At 39.0% G+C, this 18062-nt stretch overlaps 1 protein-coding gene across 1 annotated transcript in view; it reads right to left on the reverse strand.

Moving 5' to 3' along the window:
• nmur3 (neuromedin U receptor 3) overlaps positions 1–7345 on the reverse strand; it is a 30208-nt gene extending 22863 nt beyond the window's left edge. Inside the window, exons 1-2 of the mRNA XM_024270471.2 lie at positions 7217–7345; positions 7058–7130 (exon numbers count right to left, since the gene is read on the reverse strand). The gene's annotated coding sequence lies outside the window, so the exon portion shown is untranslated. The remainder of the gene's footprint in view (positions 1–7057; positions 7131–7216) is intronic.
• Between the last annotated feature and the right edge of the window lie 10717 nt (positions 7346–18062).

The raw sequence follows: 18062 nt of genomic DNA on the forward strand, positions 1-18062 counted from the left end.
TTTAACTAATATGTTAGCTGGCTATCAGCTTCAGCGTTTTCAGCTATTAGCTTCCGTGATTTCAGCTTTTAACTTCAGTGTTTTTAGCGATCAATTTTAGCATCTTCAGCGGCAAAAATCAGCCTACAGCATTCACACTAGCATTGCTATATATCAAGTTCATAACTATGTTAAGAAGTTAGGGGTTTAAAGTTTAAAAATGTGCATTCTGCTAGCTTTTTGGGCTATTTGGGCATTCACTGAGATTTTTTAGGCTATTCAAATGCAGAATTGTGAATTTTTATTACTACATTTTTTGTTCCTTGAAGTGAGAAGGTTATTTGAAATACTCTGCATTTTATTTTTTAATTGAAGCTTTGTTTATTAGTTACCTTAAAATGTATGTTACCATTGTAAAGACACGTTAGTGTTTATTGATAATTTTATTTGGAAAGGGCATTAAATGAATGTATTGTGTTTTAAATGGTTCTTTAAAAAGGGTTTGAAGAAAATATAGATATATTTGATTTAGAAATAGTGGTTTATCATAGATTACATTGTAATATAATGATTATTGCAATGTTTGCCACATCAAGATACTCTCGGTATTGTGAGTCATGTATCATGAATCGCGTCGTATTATGAGCTACCCTTAAAATTCCCAGCCTTAGTCAACACCACATGTGACTATATTTTTTACTTCAATTTTTTAGTCTATTTTGAAGTTTAGCTAATATTTCAGCTACACGCTAGCTGTTTGGCTAACCTAAGTCTTTTTTGTTTAGGCTATTTTGAAGTTTAGATAATATTTCAGCTACATGCTAGAGGTTTTGGTTAATTTAAGAATTTTTTTGGTCTATTTTTAAGTTTAGCTAATAATTCAGCTACACGCTAGCTGTTTGGCTAACCTAAGTTTTTTTTGTTTTTGTTTAGGCTATTTTAAAGTTTACATAATATTTAAGAAAAATGCTAGCTGTTTTTGGCTAATTTGGGCTTTTTTTAGGCTAATTTGTCATTTAACTAATATTTAAGCTGGCTATCAAATATATGTATTATGTAATGTATGTAATGTATTTTAGTTTAGTTTAGTTTTAGTTATTTTTACAGCTGTTGTTCTTTTTTACTTTTCACTGATCCAAAAAAATTATCTGAACCGTGACCCTTAAACAGTGACACGATCCGAACCGTGACCCTAAAACCATGACACGATCCGAACTGTGACACTATCTGAACTGTGACCCAAAAACCATGACGCGATCCGAACTGTGACACAATCTGAACTGTGACCCTAAAACCATGACACGATCCGAACTGTGACCCTAAAACTGTGACACGATCCAAACCGTGACCCTAAAACCTTGACATGATCCGAACCATAACACGATACGAAGCGTGACTTGATACAAATCGTGACCCCAAAACTGTGACACGATCCGAACCGTGACACAATCCGAACCGTGACCCTAAAACCGTGACACGATCCCAACCGTGACCCTAAAATGGTGACACGATACGAACCGTGAACCTAAAAACTGTGACACAATACGAACCGTGACATTAAAACTGTGACACGATACGAACCGTGACCCTAAAACTGTGACACAATACGAACCGTGACCCTAAAACCATGACACGATCCGAACTGTGACCCTAAAACCGTGACACGATCTGAACGGTGACCCTAAAACCATGACACGATCCGAACCGTGACCCTAAAACTGTGACACGATCCGAACCATGACACGATCTGAACTGTGACCCAAAAACCATGACACGATCTGAACCGTGACCCTAAAACCGTGACACGATCCAAACCGTGACCCTAAAACCTTGACATGATCCGAACCATAACACGATACGAAGCGTGACTTGATACAAATCGTGACCCCAAAACTGTGACACGATCCGAACCGTGACACAATCCGAACCGTGACCCTAAAACCGTGACACGATCCCAACCGTGACCCTAAAATGGTGACACGATACGAACCGTGAACCTAAAAACTGTGACACAATACGAACCGTGACATTAAAACTGTGACACGATACGAACCGTGACCCTAAAACTGTGACACAATACGAACCGTGACCCTAAAACCATGACACGATCCGAACTGTGACCCTAAAACCGTGACACGATCCGAACCGTGACCCTAAAACCGTGACACGATCCGAACCGTGACCCTAAAACCGTGACACGATCCGAACCGTGACCCTAAAACCGTGACACGATCCGAACCGTGACCCTAAAACCGTGACACGATCCGAACCGTGACCCTAAAACCGTGACACGATCCGAACCGTGACCCTAAAACCGTGACACGATCCGAACCGTGACCCTAAAACCGTGACACGATCCGAACCGTGACCCTAAAACCGTGACACGATCCGAACCGTGACCCTAAAACCGTGACACGATCCGAACCGTGACCCTAAAACCGTGACACGATCCGAACCGTGACCCTAAAACCGTGACACGATCCGAACCGTGACCCTAAAACCGTGACACGATCCGAACCGTGACCCTAAAACCGTGACACGATCCGAACCGCGACACGATCCAAACCGTGACCCTAAAACCTTGACATGATCCGAACCGTGACACGATACGAAGCGTGACTTGATACAAATCGTGACCCTAAAACTGTGACACGATCCGAACCGTGACACAATCCGAACCGTGACCCTAAAACCGTGACACGATCCCAACCGTGACCCTAAAACGGTGACACGACACGAACCGTGACCCAAAAAACGTGACACGATCCGAATCGTGACCCTAAAACCGTGACACGATCCGAACCGTGACCCAAAAACCGTGACACGATCCAAACCGTGACCCAAAAACCGTGACACGATCCAAACCGTGACCCAAAAACCGTGACACAATACGAACCGTGACCCTAAAACTGTGACACGATCCGAACCGTGACCAAAAAACCATGACACGATCTGAACCGTGACCCTAAAACCGTGACACGATCCGAACCGCGACACGATCTGAACTGTGACCCTAAAACCATGACACGATCCGAACCGGGGCCCCACCCTGGAGCCAGGCCTGGGGTTTGGGCTCGGAGGCGAGCGCCTGGTGGCCGGAGCTCCTCCCACGGTCCCCGGTCGGGTCCAACCCGAAGGAGCGATGTGGGATCAGTCCCCAGTGGGCCCACCACCTGCAGGGGAGCTCTGAAGGGGCCGGTGCATTGTGGTTTGGGTGGCAGTCGAAGGCGAGCGCCTTGGCGGCCCAAACCCCGGTCATGGAATTTGGCTTTTGGGACATGGAATGTCACCTCTCTTGGAGGGAAGGAGCCTGAGCTGGTGCGAGAGGTTGAGAGATACTGGCTAGACATAGTTGGGCTCACCTCCACACACAGCCTGGGCATCTTTGCTCAGACTGCTGCCCCCACGACCCAGTCCCGGATGAAGCGGAAGAAGAAGATGGATGGATGGATCCGAACCGTGACCCTAAAACCGTGACACGATCCGAACCGTGACCCAAAAACCGTGACACGATCCAAACCGTGACTCTAAAACCGTGACACGATCCGAACCATGGCCCAAAAACCGTGACACGATCCGAACCGTGACCCTAAAACCGTGACACGATCCAAACCGTGAGTTTTGTGACACCCCTAGTTTTAAAGTTTTAAAAATTTAGTTTTAGCGTGTTTAATAAACGTTTATCTTGGTGTGTTTTGGATTTTGGCCCTCTGTGCGATTGAGTTTGACACTCCTGGTATTAATGAATGAATCAGCTGCATTACAGACTTCTGTTCTGAGAAAAAGAAACGTGACTTTTTCCTGATGAATATAAAAAACATCATCGAAGACGCTTTTCTCTGTCGTCCTCTTATGGCTACATGACCTCCCTAATGCAGCCTTGGCTGCAGCTCAGCGGTAAACAGTCATTTGCAGCAGATGATGAGTAATCTGCAAAATTAATGTCTGAAGTGGCCAAAATTATACACACGATACGACTGTCAAACCCTGTTTACAGACACTTCCCTCTCTCTGTTTCAGCTTTTCAATGTTTATATAGATCAACCAGTGAATCATCAAAAACCCCAAAAGGAATAATAAAAATGATCTTTAATAATCTAAGATTATGAATAATTATGGCAGATTAGGAAGTTTGTGCAAAAATGACAGTAGAAAATGTGTTATCTTGTATTGTTCTGAAAAATAGTATAAATTTGACTGTTTTTGCGTAATTTGAATAAAACCTGATAGTAAGGGAGTTAGATTATCAGCTCAGATAAATACATTAAATGCTCTTCAAAGACTAATAGAAACCTGACAGTAATTACTTTTAAGTGCATTTTTAGTGTCATGTATTATCTAACTGCTGTGTCATTAAATAAAATTCGGTTCTCTATTTTTGACAAAGCAGTTTTAGAAGATGGACATTTGGTACAGTAAATAATGTGTAACATCTTCCTATTTTTAGTGAATTTAATTCTTTTTTAGTGTTTTCTCTGTGTCAGCGTGTATAAAAAGTGTTTTATGAAGAAAGACTGATTTGATTTGAACAACTATAGACACATTCAGAAACAGACTGGTGAAAAAAAAATCTCTTATGAAATGTCTTCACTTTTTAGGTAAACATTTGTATCCATGTGAGTTTGTAAACAAATAAACAGCAGCTCCCTGTATCTGCTCTTCTTACATTGTGATTATGAAGTGTTGGAGTGTTGTCCTCACATTCTGACAGCAAAGGTTACACAAGCAAATTTAATTCCAATGCAGCAATTCATGCATGAAACATTACACCGCCGTGCTGTCAGCCCCTAATAAAGTTTGACCACTACACTCTAAAAAACAGAACACCCACTAATCTGCTCCTGCCAGCATTTTTGCCTCTATTTTTAGCTTCTAATTGAAGCTTTTCTGACCAGGAGCAGTAAAGAGACCTCTGGCATTTTTCAGATCGTACACTAATAAAACAGTAAATTCCCTGTCTGGCCTCTGTGAGAGGAAGTGGTAAACTGCATTTTTGTGCCTCTAATTGAGCACATTTGAAAAGGAAGAGCTTCATCTGCAACAGGCAGTACAATAGAAAGTCCTCAAAAAGTTGAAAATATTTCTACTTATTTTGTTTTGGCTTTTGGGCAGAAAAAATCTGCTCTGGTTAAAAAAACAGGTTTGATATAGTTTCAGTGTGTTCTCTGTACAGAAAGTAGCTGCGTTTCCATTATAAATTTGTGCAAAACTTTATCAAAATTCTAGGAATTTTGAAAAAAACACAGTTTTGCAATGACACATTTCTTAATCAATAAAAATATTTTAATAATAACTCTTAACATTTATTTTGATGGTTTCTTTTAATGTTTTATGTAAAGCACTGAATTGTTTATGTACATGAAATGTGCTTTACAAATAAACTTGCCTTGCCTAGAAAACAAATCCAATATGGCTGCTCATTGCAGGGATTTCTGTGCTGAACTTCATTAAAACAGGGGTGTCAAACTCAATCGCACAAGGGGCAAAACAGCTGGCATGTAGCTGAAAAAGATAACTAAACTTCAAAATATCCTAAAACGTTTAAATTAGCCAAAACAGCTGGGATGTAACTATTAGCCTAACTCCAAAACACCCTAAAAACTTAAAAAGAGAAGCCTAAATTAGCCAAAACTGCTAGTATGTTGCTAAAATATTAGATAAACTCCAGAATAGCCTAAGAAATCTTAGTAAATACCAAAATAGTTCAAAAAGCTAGCAGAATGCCAATTTTTAAAACTTTGAAACTGTAACTTTTTAACATAATTATGAATAATAAAAATGCAGTAATATTATTCCAGAATAAATCAACTTAAACCTTAAATAATTTTCAACATTTTACCCTCCATAAAAAAAATGTCTTGTCAAAACTATACAAGTTAGAAACGAGTGGAAGATAACATCGGGTCATTAATAACAATAAAATAAAATGATCTGGAGGGCCGGATAGAATTACCCGGAGGGCCGGATCTGGCCCCCGGTGTGCATTAACAAATTCAGTAAACTATGTAAGTCCACACATCTCCATATAATTCTTCTATTATTTCTGCCACTAAATCAGATCTTAAAAACAACAAGATAACTTTTACCGCCTGCCAACACACACAAACCACACATTACATATTCCTAAAGTTTCTTCTTTACAAATATATATATATATATATATATTTTATTTATTAGTGCAACTTTTTGGAATTTCCTGTTGAGCGTTCCAATCTTTTACCTCGACAAAAGAAAAACATGTTTGTTTTAAAGCAGCACCAGCAACGTGTAACTTCCACTCATTTCTCCTCCTGTGATGTTTATCGTCTGAAGTAAAAACAGATCATTTTTGTAGGCTCTCCGGCAAAAGTTTGGCTTGTAATGAAAAACTCAGTGGATGTCATAAACACAGTGTTTGTTTCACTTTACAGATTTAGTGGATAATAATATTTTAGTGGCAGACATCATTCAGTGTTTTCCACATAAGTCTCTCTTGTTCAGTGTCTTCCTTATCGGAGCCAAAACCAAACAAATCTAAAAACAAAACCTTTTCAATGTGGCCTCAATGTCAACATCCTGTGGGTATAGAAAGCTGATTTTTTTGGTGAGTCATTCCAAGTTTATCATTCAAACAACCACGAATACACGACGTCACTGAACGAACTAGCAGCTCCACCTGGTCACAGCCGCTTCAGGTTGGTGGTAGACAGTCGGATGTTGTAGGTGAACTTGATGAGCCTCAAAGTGTCCTCAGCAGACTTGCATCAAGACTCAGAACTACTGTCAGTTTGTGACAGACCCAGGAGTGGAGCCCCGCCAGAGACAGACCACAACCAGGACCAGAACCTGAGGACCTCTGACCTCATGGTTTAGCAAACGCCACACAGCTGCAGGCCGGTTACCAGATGTGAGGGTACTAGGGTCAACAAACAAACCATTCAACTCCACCGCTTTGACTGGGATGACAGACGACTGTGACAGGTCTACCACACCACCGTGAACATGCAGGGGACACAAGATCATGTGAGCCAGAATTGTTACAGGTGGACTTCAAGAAGTGGGAGTGTCTCATATGGTATGACCAGTAATGACCTCTGACCTTAATCCTGTAGAGCACGTCTGGGAGCAGCAGAAGGAGAGACTGGACGATCGGAGCAGAACTGCATGTAGCACTAGTGGGAGAGTGGAACATCATGAGGATAGTGAGGAGCAGGACACGTTGCTGTCAAGCTGTTATTGTACCAAATGGTGGAAATACCCGCAGTTGATGTGGTCCATGTGCCAGGAATCAGTCCTCTGTCTCCCCCACTGTCCATCAGCACGATCCATTATCTGAGTACTGGCACTTCCAGGGGCTCCACACTTCACTTCCAGAAGTCCCACAGCCGTCTCCCATCTGCAATCACTCCCAGCAGTATTTAGTCAGAGCACTGAGCTCTGTTCAGTGTGAAGTAGGGCTGTGGATCGTTGCTGAGGCGGAGATCCGATTCACAAATCACGCTAAACAATTCACGAGTCGAACCACGATTCTTACTTTTTAATATGTTTGTTTCTGTGTCTTTTTACTGGATATATGAACATTTTAATATTTGTATTAAATCACCATCATTTCAAACTTTATTTAGAACAGGAGATCAGAATCAACAAAACTGATAAAAAACAAATATTTAGAATGAAAGAAATACTTGTCAAGTTTTTTTTTTTTCAACAACCCTCTGATCAAGTTCAGCAGTAACATAAACAACATTAAAAGGATAAAAATCACTGCTGTTTTTGATCATTTAACAACAAAACCTAAAAATGTTCTCCACAGTTTTCTATCCCCAAAGTTCTTCATAATTTTACGTTCTAAGCATTACTGGTGCAGATCCCGTATGAAAAAAGTTGTCTTTTTACCACAGCAGAATCAGCTGATTCACATTAATTACATCCACCCTTCAGCAGCGCTAGGCTGAGTTTTTACGCTTCAGAATAAGCTGGAGTTTTGTTAATTGCATCAACTGTTGAAGAGCTACTATAAGCAAAAAAAGTAAACAGTGGAGCTAAAGCTCCAGTGTTAAAGCAAATTATTTTTTTTCAGAAGTTATTGGAGCAATCTTGGACGTCGCGAATATTCGTGCTTGAATTTTCTGGAGCAGATCGCGAATACCCGAGCACCCGGATACTCGTTACAGCCCTAGTGTGAAGTCTTGTTTGTGCCGCTCTGCCTGCATCACTGAGCGTTCTCGTCCTGATTTGATCTTTTGCCGCCTGCCCTGACCCTCGACTGGACCTCTCTGGTTGTTCTCTGATGCCCTCAAACTCTTGTTTGACCTCTGCCTGCCTGACCCTGATTTAGCTGTGTGGACTTTTAGCTGTGCTTCGCTCCTGTTCTCCTGTCTGTCCCAAATAAACCAGCTGTTCTTGGATCCAGTTGTCTGGCTGTTTGACATCATGTTTGTTGTTTGAGGCAATCTTTATTTTTGTCTTAAATGTGTAGGTAATAAATACCATACTAATGAAAATGTGTTTCTTCTCAGTATTAGTAAAATCAAAGGGCACATTTTCACTTTTTTTCTCATTAAAATTCAGACAAAAACGGAAAAGCACTCATATAAATGATATATTCCAAGCAAAATAATAATCCTCAAAGCGCCACGTGGTCAGGTAACACGTCCAGCATTCCTGCTGTTCCTGCTGAGCCCTGAACGCAGGGCAGGAGGAGAACTTCTGCAGCTCTGTTTGGGTTAAACTGATAACACAGATTTCCAGAATGTTCTTTGTGCTCATCAGTGTGAACAGTTTCCATGTCCAATCAGAGAAAGTTCTGAGTTCATGGTATATCTGATTCCTCTGTACAGTCTGAGCCTTTTCAGACTTTAAAATGCTCCCTGAGCAACAACACGTCGTTCATCACAACCAAAGTGGAGGAAAGTGTCTTTAATTGCACACTAAAGTTCTGGAAAGGACTTAGATTGTGTTTATTCAATAGTTTTAGCCAAAAATCATGAAGGGATGTGATGAAAAGTGCTCAGCGTCAGTGAGACAAGCTGCTGTTGATCTGACGCTAGAAAGTCAATCATTATTATTTTTGGAGACTTTCTGCAGAAGGGAGGAGCGGTCCTCTGAAAACATAAAACATCAATAGAGGGTCTTAACAATGTGCAAACATGATTGTATCATTTAGATGTCATGTACGACCAGATAAACACACATCTCTCTGCTTTGCTTCCATTTTCCAGCCAAACATGATCCAGTTTGCAGCGGATCAGTGCGAATGGTTGTTCCTGACATCTGAGGTCTTCCAGCACAATGACAATGCTGCACGCCTCCAGAACCTGAGAGACGGGAGTGCTGCGTGTCATCTATTATAAGATTGTCTGTAATTATTATAATGAAGCTTTTTCTTGCATGTGATTGTCAGTCAGTCACAGCAGAGCTTCATGAGTTAATCAGCAGAAAGCTTTAGAAACAGAATTCTTCTCTGGACTAAAACATCTTTCACAATAATAAAAAAAAATCATATTTATGTTTTCTTCTGTTTACTCAGTGCTGATACAGTAAATGTTGTTTTCTGACTTTAGGCTTCACAAACACAGAAATCTTCCACTAGTTTGATTCATAATGAGAGCAAAGACAGAAAAAAACAGTTTTTTGACTCTAAATGCAGGTTTGCTAAACGATGGCGTGAAGTGTTGGTGTTGTCTGCTGGACATGGAGACACACAGTGGATAAAAGCCTTACTGCACTGACTTGATCAGGTGACGGAAACATCGATGTCCTGAATGTTTCATGAACCACTCTGAGCAGAATAACAGAAAGTGAGGCTTTGCGTGTTTTTATGATCGGTCTGATTTTATCCGAAGCCTCGACTGAAAACAAACGTTATTTCAGGGCATTTCAGTACAGGCTTGTTCTGTCTTATTTACATGCAGTTCATATTCATGTTTTCTGTAACTGACACTCAGATTTATCTTTGGAAGGCAGCTGTCGCACCTTTGAAAGGCAAAAGCAAACTATGACAAAAAGCTTTACTTCATTTGTGTGCAGAGATGCAACAAGGAAACTCAAACTGTTGTTTTACTCAGCAAAATGTTTAAAGTCAGGAGAAAAGGTGTTTTTCACACTTTAAAAAAAAAACCTTTTTTCAAAAAATTGGTCTTTTAAAGCCATTTATCTGCAGAGCATCTTTGATGCAAAATGGTGCAAAAGTTCTGTTCAGAGACAGAAATGTCCATTCATCAAATAGTTTTCCACTGAGAACATCAATATTTATTTTTTGAATTAATTCATTTATTTTCAAAGAAAATATTTACTTGAATTCTTAAAGCCTAAATGATTCCTTTTCATCCCTTTTTTAATGGACACATTGAGGATTTCAACAACAAGTCCCTCTTTTATTCAGTTTATAGAACGGTAAATACTTCCATAGCACTTTTCTACCTTCCTTGAAGACCTAAAGTGCTTCACAGTCACAGTCCTATTCACATACTGGTGGTGGTTGCACTGTCGACATGGTGCCAACCTCCCACCAGAGGCACTTTGGGGGTCAGTGTCTTTCCCAAGGACACTTCGACACATGGGCAAGGCGGGAATCGAACCGTCAATCTTTCGATCAGGAGTTGACTGCCCTACCACTGCAGCCCGGCCGTGCTATTAGCACTAAATTTGTAAAATTAGTTTCTATATCCACACTTGGAAAAAAAATGCGTCAATATCAACACCGGAGAACCCAAGAGAATCTTTGTTTTTCTGGGCTTCTAAAGGGAATTTGACAATTATTTCTTTCCTTCTTTATTTCATTCTTGGTTGCAGCAGCAGCAGGTAAAAAATACAAATAAAAATCAATAACACTAAAATGTAAAAAACTGAAAAACCATCGTCCAAATGTGACCCTGTAGTTTCTCCGAGTAAATAACTGAAAAATCCCAGTGATTCAGGATTTTAGTAGTGATACTCAGTCTCACAAAAAACTATTTGAACAATGAAAACATTTTTAAACAAATCCTGCAGTCAAGATTATTGAGCCAAACCAGGAAGCTTCACAACATTGCAGTTCCTCAAATGACCACTGGAGGCAGCTGTGAATCCAGCCTGTCAAACCAAGGAGGATCTGTTCATATATATGTCTGTGGTTAAACAAAGTACAGGAAATCAATACTCACTTTTTTACTATAATAGAATTAAGTTTGTCTTAAAAAAATGCAACTTAGGACTTTGTGTCAATAATTCTGAAACTATTTTTTTCTTTTAGTGATACACTGTTTATTCTTAAGTTTAAATTGTAAATAACTGAAAAACCTTTTGACTAAAGTATCAATAATTTTCTTCCTTCACCTTTCATAATAGCTGACCAAGCGAAGCAGCTTTAAAGTGGTCAAAAGTTGTTCTTCCTGCTGTGGAAGCATGGACGGATCTCTTTTCTTTGCATGCATCCTCAGACAGACAGACGGGGTTGAACCATCTCATCTTTTACTACCACTCATATCAAAAGGCTGTGGAAGTGCTGGCCAGTCTTCAGACTCTGGACTGGAGGGAACCGCGCTGGTGATTCTAAAAGTGACGTTTTTGAATCTTTTGAAGCAGTTTAGATAAAACTCAAATCATTTCCTCATTTGTAGCTTGTGAACGGGCCAAAAACCTTTTGAGCATTATTCATCTGAAGACATTATAAAGTGTAGTTATTCTGTGTTGGCAGACGTATTTTACAACAAATGACAGATTTGGATTGGGAGTAATTGTAAAGACACACCTGTTCTTTACCTGTAGAAAGGTGACCCAGATTCTCAGTAATAAATTACAGCAGCTGTTCCTGTTTCTTTTTCAGTCATCCATCTATTTTATTAATGATCACTGCATTGGTGAATATAGACCACAATGTGTTTGAACAATTTTTGTGAAAAATAATGCATTGAAAGGTTAGTATCTATTCTCCTTAATGTATAAAAATAGAATCTTACATCTTATTATTCACAACTTTTCATTTTTTTTTAAATAGAAGTTTGTTTGTTTTTAAAAGACAAAACTGAGGAGTTTAAGGGGAAAAAAATAAAAAAGGAGACTTTAGGTGAACAAAGTGAAATTAAAAAAATAAGACCTTTATTTCTGCACTTTGTTTCTTTATCCATCTATTCTTTTTCCCTTTTGTGGTCATGGGGTTGCTGGAGCCTATCCCATGTACACCCTGAGCAGGTCCTGCTGCAGGGTCACATGATCACACACTCACATTAGAGGCAGTTTAGAACCATCACTCAACCTATGAAGTATGTTTTTGAAGCCCGAGTTCCCAGAGAAAACCCAAACCTGCACAGGGAGAACATGCAAACTCCACACTGAAAGATCAGAGCTAGGATTCAAACCAGGCTCTTCTCACGGTGAGGAAAGAGTGCTGACCACTACACCATCTCGCAGCCCTTAAGAAAAAAAGAACAGCAGTTTGAAATGAAATCCTGTAGAATATCTGTATTTTTTTCAGAGCATTTTTAAAGAGAATAAAATGTGTTTAAAAATTTCCCTAAATTACTTTTTATTTACCACTTTAACACCAGAGCTCCAGTGTTTCTGTTCTTTGATTTACTGTAACTTTTCAACCGTTTGCACAATCATTCCAGCAGATTCTGAAGGAGAAAAGCGGTTCCTTCACAATCTGCTGGAATTATTGTTAAAGATTTTGTGTTTAAGCGTCACCGACGACACTTCAGGTGTTAAAGGGTTAACTGAAAGTCCAAAGTTTAAAATCTGAACCAATTATTTTTCTTCTGCACAAAAACCTGCAAAGCGCTGACCTTCAGCCCATCCTTCATTCGTGTGATAACTGCTCTTCTAATTGACACATTTTGACGTCCACGTTGAGACCTGTGGGAAGTTATTGCGGACAAAGCAATACACTTTATGACACCCGGACACTAAAACTGCAGTGAAATGTTTTTCAAGGATCTAGTTCAGTTGAAAATTTCTGCTTTTGTGGGTCAGCACTGAAGCTTTATTCTCTCTGTCTGATCTACTTTGTTTTTGACAGCAGGCATATTTTAGGACGTTCAGTATCCTAATACAGTCAGTTTTCTTTAAAAAAGTGTGTAATAAATGTTAAATATGACATTCAACATGAGTCAGCATGACATATTTAAAGACAGCCGGCTGGTCCACATCTGTTTTACAGCTCTTTGTCCACCTTTAACCCACATTTTAGGTGTCAAATGTTTCTCTGGGCTTCCACGGCCTAAAACCAGATCCTGGATTTGGAGGCAGACTGAGTGATCTGAGACATCAAGTTTTAAAATGATCCTCCTCCTGTTTTGTTTGTGTTCAACAACGTACCATGGCAGCAGCAGCAAATACAGCCGATTACATAACAGGGTTTTTGTTGGGGTTAGCACATTGATTGATCTGATAAGGATTTCATTATCTGTCGGAATTCTCCACTGCAGCTAAAACACTTAAACATGCAGAGCAGTGAACCTACTAAATAACACATGCATGAACGCAAAAATTGATGTGCATCCTTCAGTCAATGGAAATTAACTCAACTTCAATCAAATAGTGAAGAGAATACAAAATTGATTTGATTTCATGTTTGCTTTTCTATCTTATTTCATTTTGATTAATTTGGATCTTCCATGTATGAACGTTTCCAAACAAGCTGGTGAGACGTGATCTCTGATGCAGGGCTGAGTGATTTATCGATATATTATCGATTAAGTTGAACTTGTTGTTTTAGATGATTTATTTTTTGGAAATTGAGATCCTATTTTTCCAGCTCCCTGCTGTCTTTAGTTTCCATAGTTTGGCCTAAAAGTGCAGACATGAAAGCTACAGTTAGCAGAGGAGAGAAACAAAAAGCTTGTTTGCAAAGAAAAAATAAAGAAAAGAAAAAATGAGCATAAGCCTCCACCACACCCACCACCTCCCTTTGCTAATCATCTCTGTGTTATTATTAAACCTTTATTTAACCAGGCAAGCTATTAAGAACAAGTTCTTATTTACAATAACGACCTGGAAGTGTAGCTTTTAGCTCTGTGGCTGATGCAGCAGCAGGACATGCGGCGATGTTCTACAGGATCCAGACAGAACTGGAGGATAGAACTGCTGGTCTACAGCAGCAACAGAACATTTAATAAAAGTGTTGATCTGAAGACATCAATCTGTTACACACTGATGCTAGCATGCTACGATAGATGCTAATGCTAACACGCTGTTCCTGTGTCTCCTATATGTAAACATTGAGGATTGGTTCAAATTTGGGCAATGTTCTATTACAAGGTGGATGAATACAACATAAATTCATAGTACAATCTTTTAACTGTATTTTAGAAGTATAATAATACCAGGCATTAATCCAGTTTGTATTTTGTAACATTACAGAGCTAGAGTTGAGCTGAAAACTTTATATATATATATATATGTTCAATAACGCAAATGTCTTAGTAAAAATAATAATTTGTCCAGTAAAAAAAAGTTTACATTTTCTGTTATCTACAGGCCAACTTGGCTGGTGAGTCAAAAACTAGATTTTGGTCACTGAGGTTGTGACTTCAAACTTGGAGCATCAAACCACACATAGTAACATCAGTTTGAAGGCTTTTGCTACAGAAAGTGTTCTGCTGAATGATTGTTATTTCTTTTATTAGATGCTAAAGCTAGCGGTAGCTCACAAAACACCCGCTGCGTTGTTCTACAAACATTTTACAGCTTCTATTTAGTTGCACTTTGTCTTCTAGCCAGTTTCCAAAAGAAATGTTAAAATCAAACAGGTGTTAAAAATATTATGTGATTTGTAACCTTTGCTGAGGAAAATGAAAACAGGGAGGAAAAAAATTGATAAAAATCGGAAAAATCTAATTTGTAATGAAACAATCTGAGATTAGATTTTGTTGTCCATATCACCCAGCTCTACTCTGATGCATTGGATGTTCTGAAGAGGGAAACACATCGAGAGGAACGGAGTCAAGTCAAAGGGTTGTTGCTTCCATTGATTCCTTTTTAAAATCTTCATGATAATCCTCATTTTTCATTATATTTTTTCTATAGTTCAAGTTATTAAAACTACAAAGTGACCAATCTGATGCCTCAATAAAAGTAGGAGGAGCCTGCTGGCCCCCACCTCCAATTTTTAAAACTTTTGGCAGATTTGGTGAAGCCCGGTGGTAGGGGTGTGGCCATTCGGCAAGCTCACTCCTGATTGGTGAGAGTGGTGGCCATAGAAACGTTGACTCAGACCAGCTTAGCCTCATTTGGTTGGAGCAGGAAGTAAATCACTTTCTATGAATGACATCATACTCACTCACTCCAGTTCTCAGATACAGTCAATGGGACCCATCTTCAAAGCAAAAATCTGAATGATAAAGGCTAAGTATGTAAAAATAAACCTTGCAAAAACATAAATTGTAGATTGTAAAGTGGAGTCTGTGTTACAACAGTCCCTCCAAGTGTTTCTGTTTTTCATGTCATGTGACGTATTCTGGTTTTATGACTGTTTGTTCAGCCACTGTTGGACCGCCTGTGTTTATCTCACATTTCATTCTCACCAGATGGAAATCCTGATTCAGTGTCAAGCTCTTAAACTTAAAAAAGCTTCCTTAAGTGAGTCAGTTTGCGCCAAAAGGAAAAAATAAGATTTTAAAGACATTAAGAAAATATTTAAATGTTTTCAGATTTATTTTTTCAATAGCTGGATTTAATCATTCAGTATCTGTTTGCATGTAAATCATCAGCTAATGTCATTAAAAGTTTATTATACAGTAAGTTCTTTTAATGTTTTACTTGTGTTGGGATGACCTTAATTAATTCTGCTTAATACAATCAATTGCTTATCTTATGATAACTAGAGAGGTAAAAAGTTAAAAATAACCTAAATTTCCACAGAAAAGAAAACAGACACCGATTCACTTTGGTGTCTAGCATTTTAAAGTTATTTTAGCCACAAATGTACATTTTTTCTTAATCTTCTACTTTGAAAAAAGACGAAATACCTGTGGAGACTACCTCAGGCCTCGATGATCACAGCAGTTCCTCAAAGGCTGAACTTCCACTCACAGGAACAAACCCTGAAACCTGCGGCGCTCCAGACTACGTGACTCACGTGCACTTCAGCAACATGTTGGTAGCCAGATAATACCTTTCTTTGCCGGGAAAAAGAGGCGCCTTGATTGTTCACTTACTGATACTAAAAAAAATAAAAGCCACACAGCAAAATAAAAACACACCCCACGTAGATTCTCCAGCACCTATCCTCAATTCAATTTTACTTATACTATTTTATTTAGTCAATATCTCAAACTATTTGTTTTTAATACTCAGTTCTTACTTTTTTACCATAAACATTCATTGGATTTTTTATATTTTCTAAAAGAAAGTGAATTCTTTCTCCTTTTTCTGCTGTTATCTTTGGTTTAACAGGATTCTGACCTCAAATTTTATTCTGAACTTTTATTAAAAAGTCAGTTGTAATGTTTCCTTTATAACCAAAGTACTAATAACACATATTTGTTCCAGTCTGGTAAAATAAATACAAGAATAGGAGAAACATTTGTTTTATTTTTACTTAAATTCTATATTTTAGTGTCTAAATTGCAAAATAATGACGAAAATTGGTTGTCAACACAGATCCAAAATACCGCATTACTCTCAGGGATTTCCAAGCTGCCTCTGAGACAAACATTGTCATTTAGTGGCCAGAAATAAACAAGATAAATGTGACAAAGCTAATAAATCTCCTGCGGTTCACTCTGCAGGCCCTGCTGGAGTCAATTTATGGCTCAGCCCTGGAAGTGCCACTGTTGGCCTGACAGTCTAATAAACTGGAGCGTGAGATCTATCATTAACAATGAGATTCTCCACCGTGAAGCCAGTTTGTTAGGAAGTAAAGTGACCTTTAAAGCATAACGGTTGGGAACAGATTCCCCTCCCGAGCAAATGCCACAAACGTCCTGTTTTTGTAATGAATCGTCTCTATATTCCAAAGTTCAGGCGGTTTGGTTGTGTTAGAAAGTTCCAGCATAAATGAAAAGAATCTGATAAGAAGTGTCAGAACTGCACCTTTGGTTTCAGGTGCCATTAATAGAAGGAAATGTCAGCGCTTCATTTACAGCTGAAACATAAAGTAATAACAATGCAAACAGTGTCGGCTGGCTCTTTCTCACAGTAGCATCTGTTCTCACCCAATGAATCACAACAACTCTCAAGCATTTGACATTTTGAGGTGTGTGGCTATTGTTCAGCCAGAGGATGAACCTGGCTTTGTTGGCTCTTCAAGTGTTGTGACATTTGGCTGCGTGGTTCGCTATCTCTTTATTGGACGAGCCGTGACGTTACCCGCCGGACTGAAAGGATTTGTCCGTTTTATGGCTTTAAATCTGTCAGTGAGAGCCCGACGGCTCGGATAAGGAAGGAAAAAAGCTGTTGAAGAGCGTAACTCTTTCACACGGATTTCATGTGTTTGTCCAGCAACATTTCAAAGCCACTGTTTGGAGAGTCATAAAACTCCCTGGACGGCACTCTGAGTCTTGAAAATGTCTGTTTACTTTAGACATCAGCGGGTTTAAGACAGATATTCTCTCCTCACGTTCGATGATTGGATCCAAATGAGTCGGATTTAATTAAACCTAAGAAAGTGAAACAGCTTCAGAATAAACGCACAAAAACAAAGAAAATGAACAGATTTATCTAACACTTTTACACACAAACAGAAACAGGTCAATACACTATTGAGTTTATGTATTTTAACAGGACTTGAAGGATGTTTTCTGAGGTTTTAGTTTAAAGTTCCACTCCAACTATATTTCTTTCTATTGGAAAAAATTGATTTTTAATGAAGTTTTTAACCAAAATCATCATAAATCCTTTTTGGTTTTACTACGACATATTTTATGTACAGAAGCTGAAGCTCATTAGAAATACAATTTCAGGTTGTGGGTGGGACTTTTGAGAACCCCGCCCCCTCTTCGTTGCTGAGAGCTCTGTGTCACGTGCAAGTTTATAGCATCAAGCTAACATTAGGGGCACAAAATTAACAACGAGCAATACTGGATCAATCCAGTCGCGCAGTTTTGAGCCAGAATTATAATTTGCTGTACAGCACGGTGTTGCACAAACAAGATCCATTTGTCTTTCATTAACTATATTTTTAA

The sequence above is a fragment of the Oryzias melastigma genome, linkage group LG5 (assembly GCF_002922805.2).
Source record: "Oryzias melastigma strain HK-1 linkage group LG5, ASM292280v2, whole genome shotgun sequence".
Classification (NCBI taxonomy): domain Eukaryota; kingdom Metazoa; phylum Chordata; class Actinopteri; order Beloniformes; family Adrianichthyidae; genus Oryzias; species Oryzias melastigma.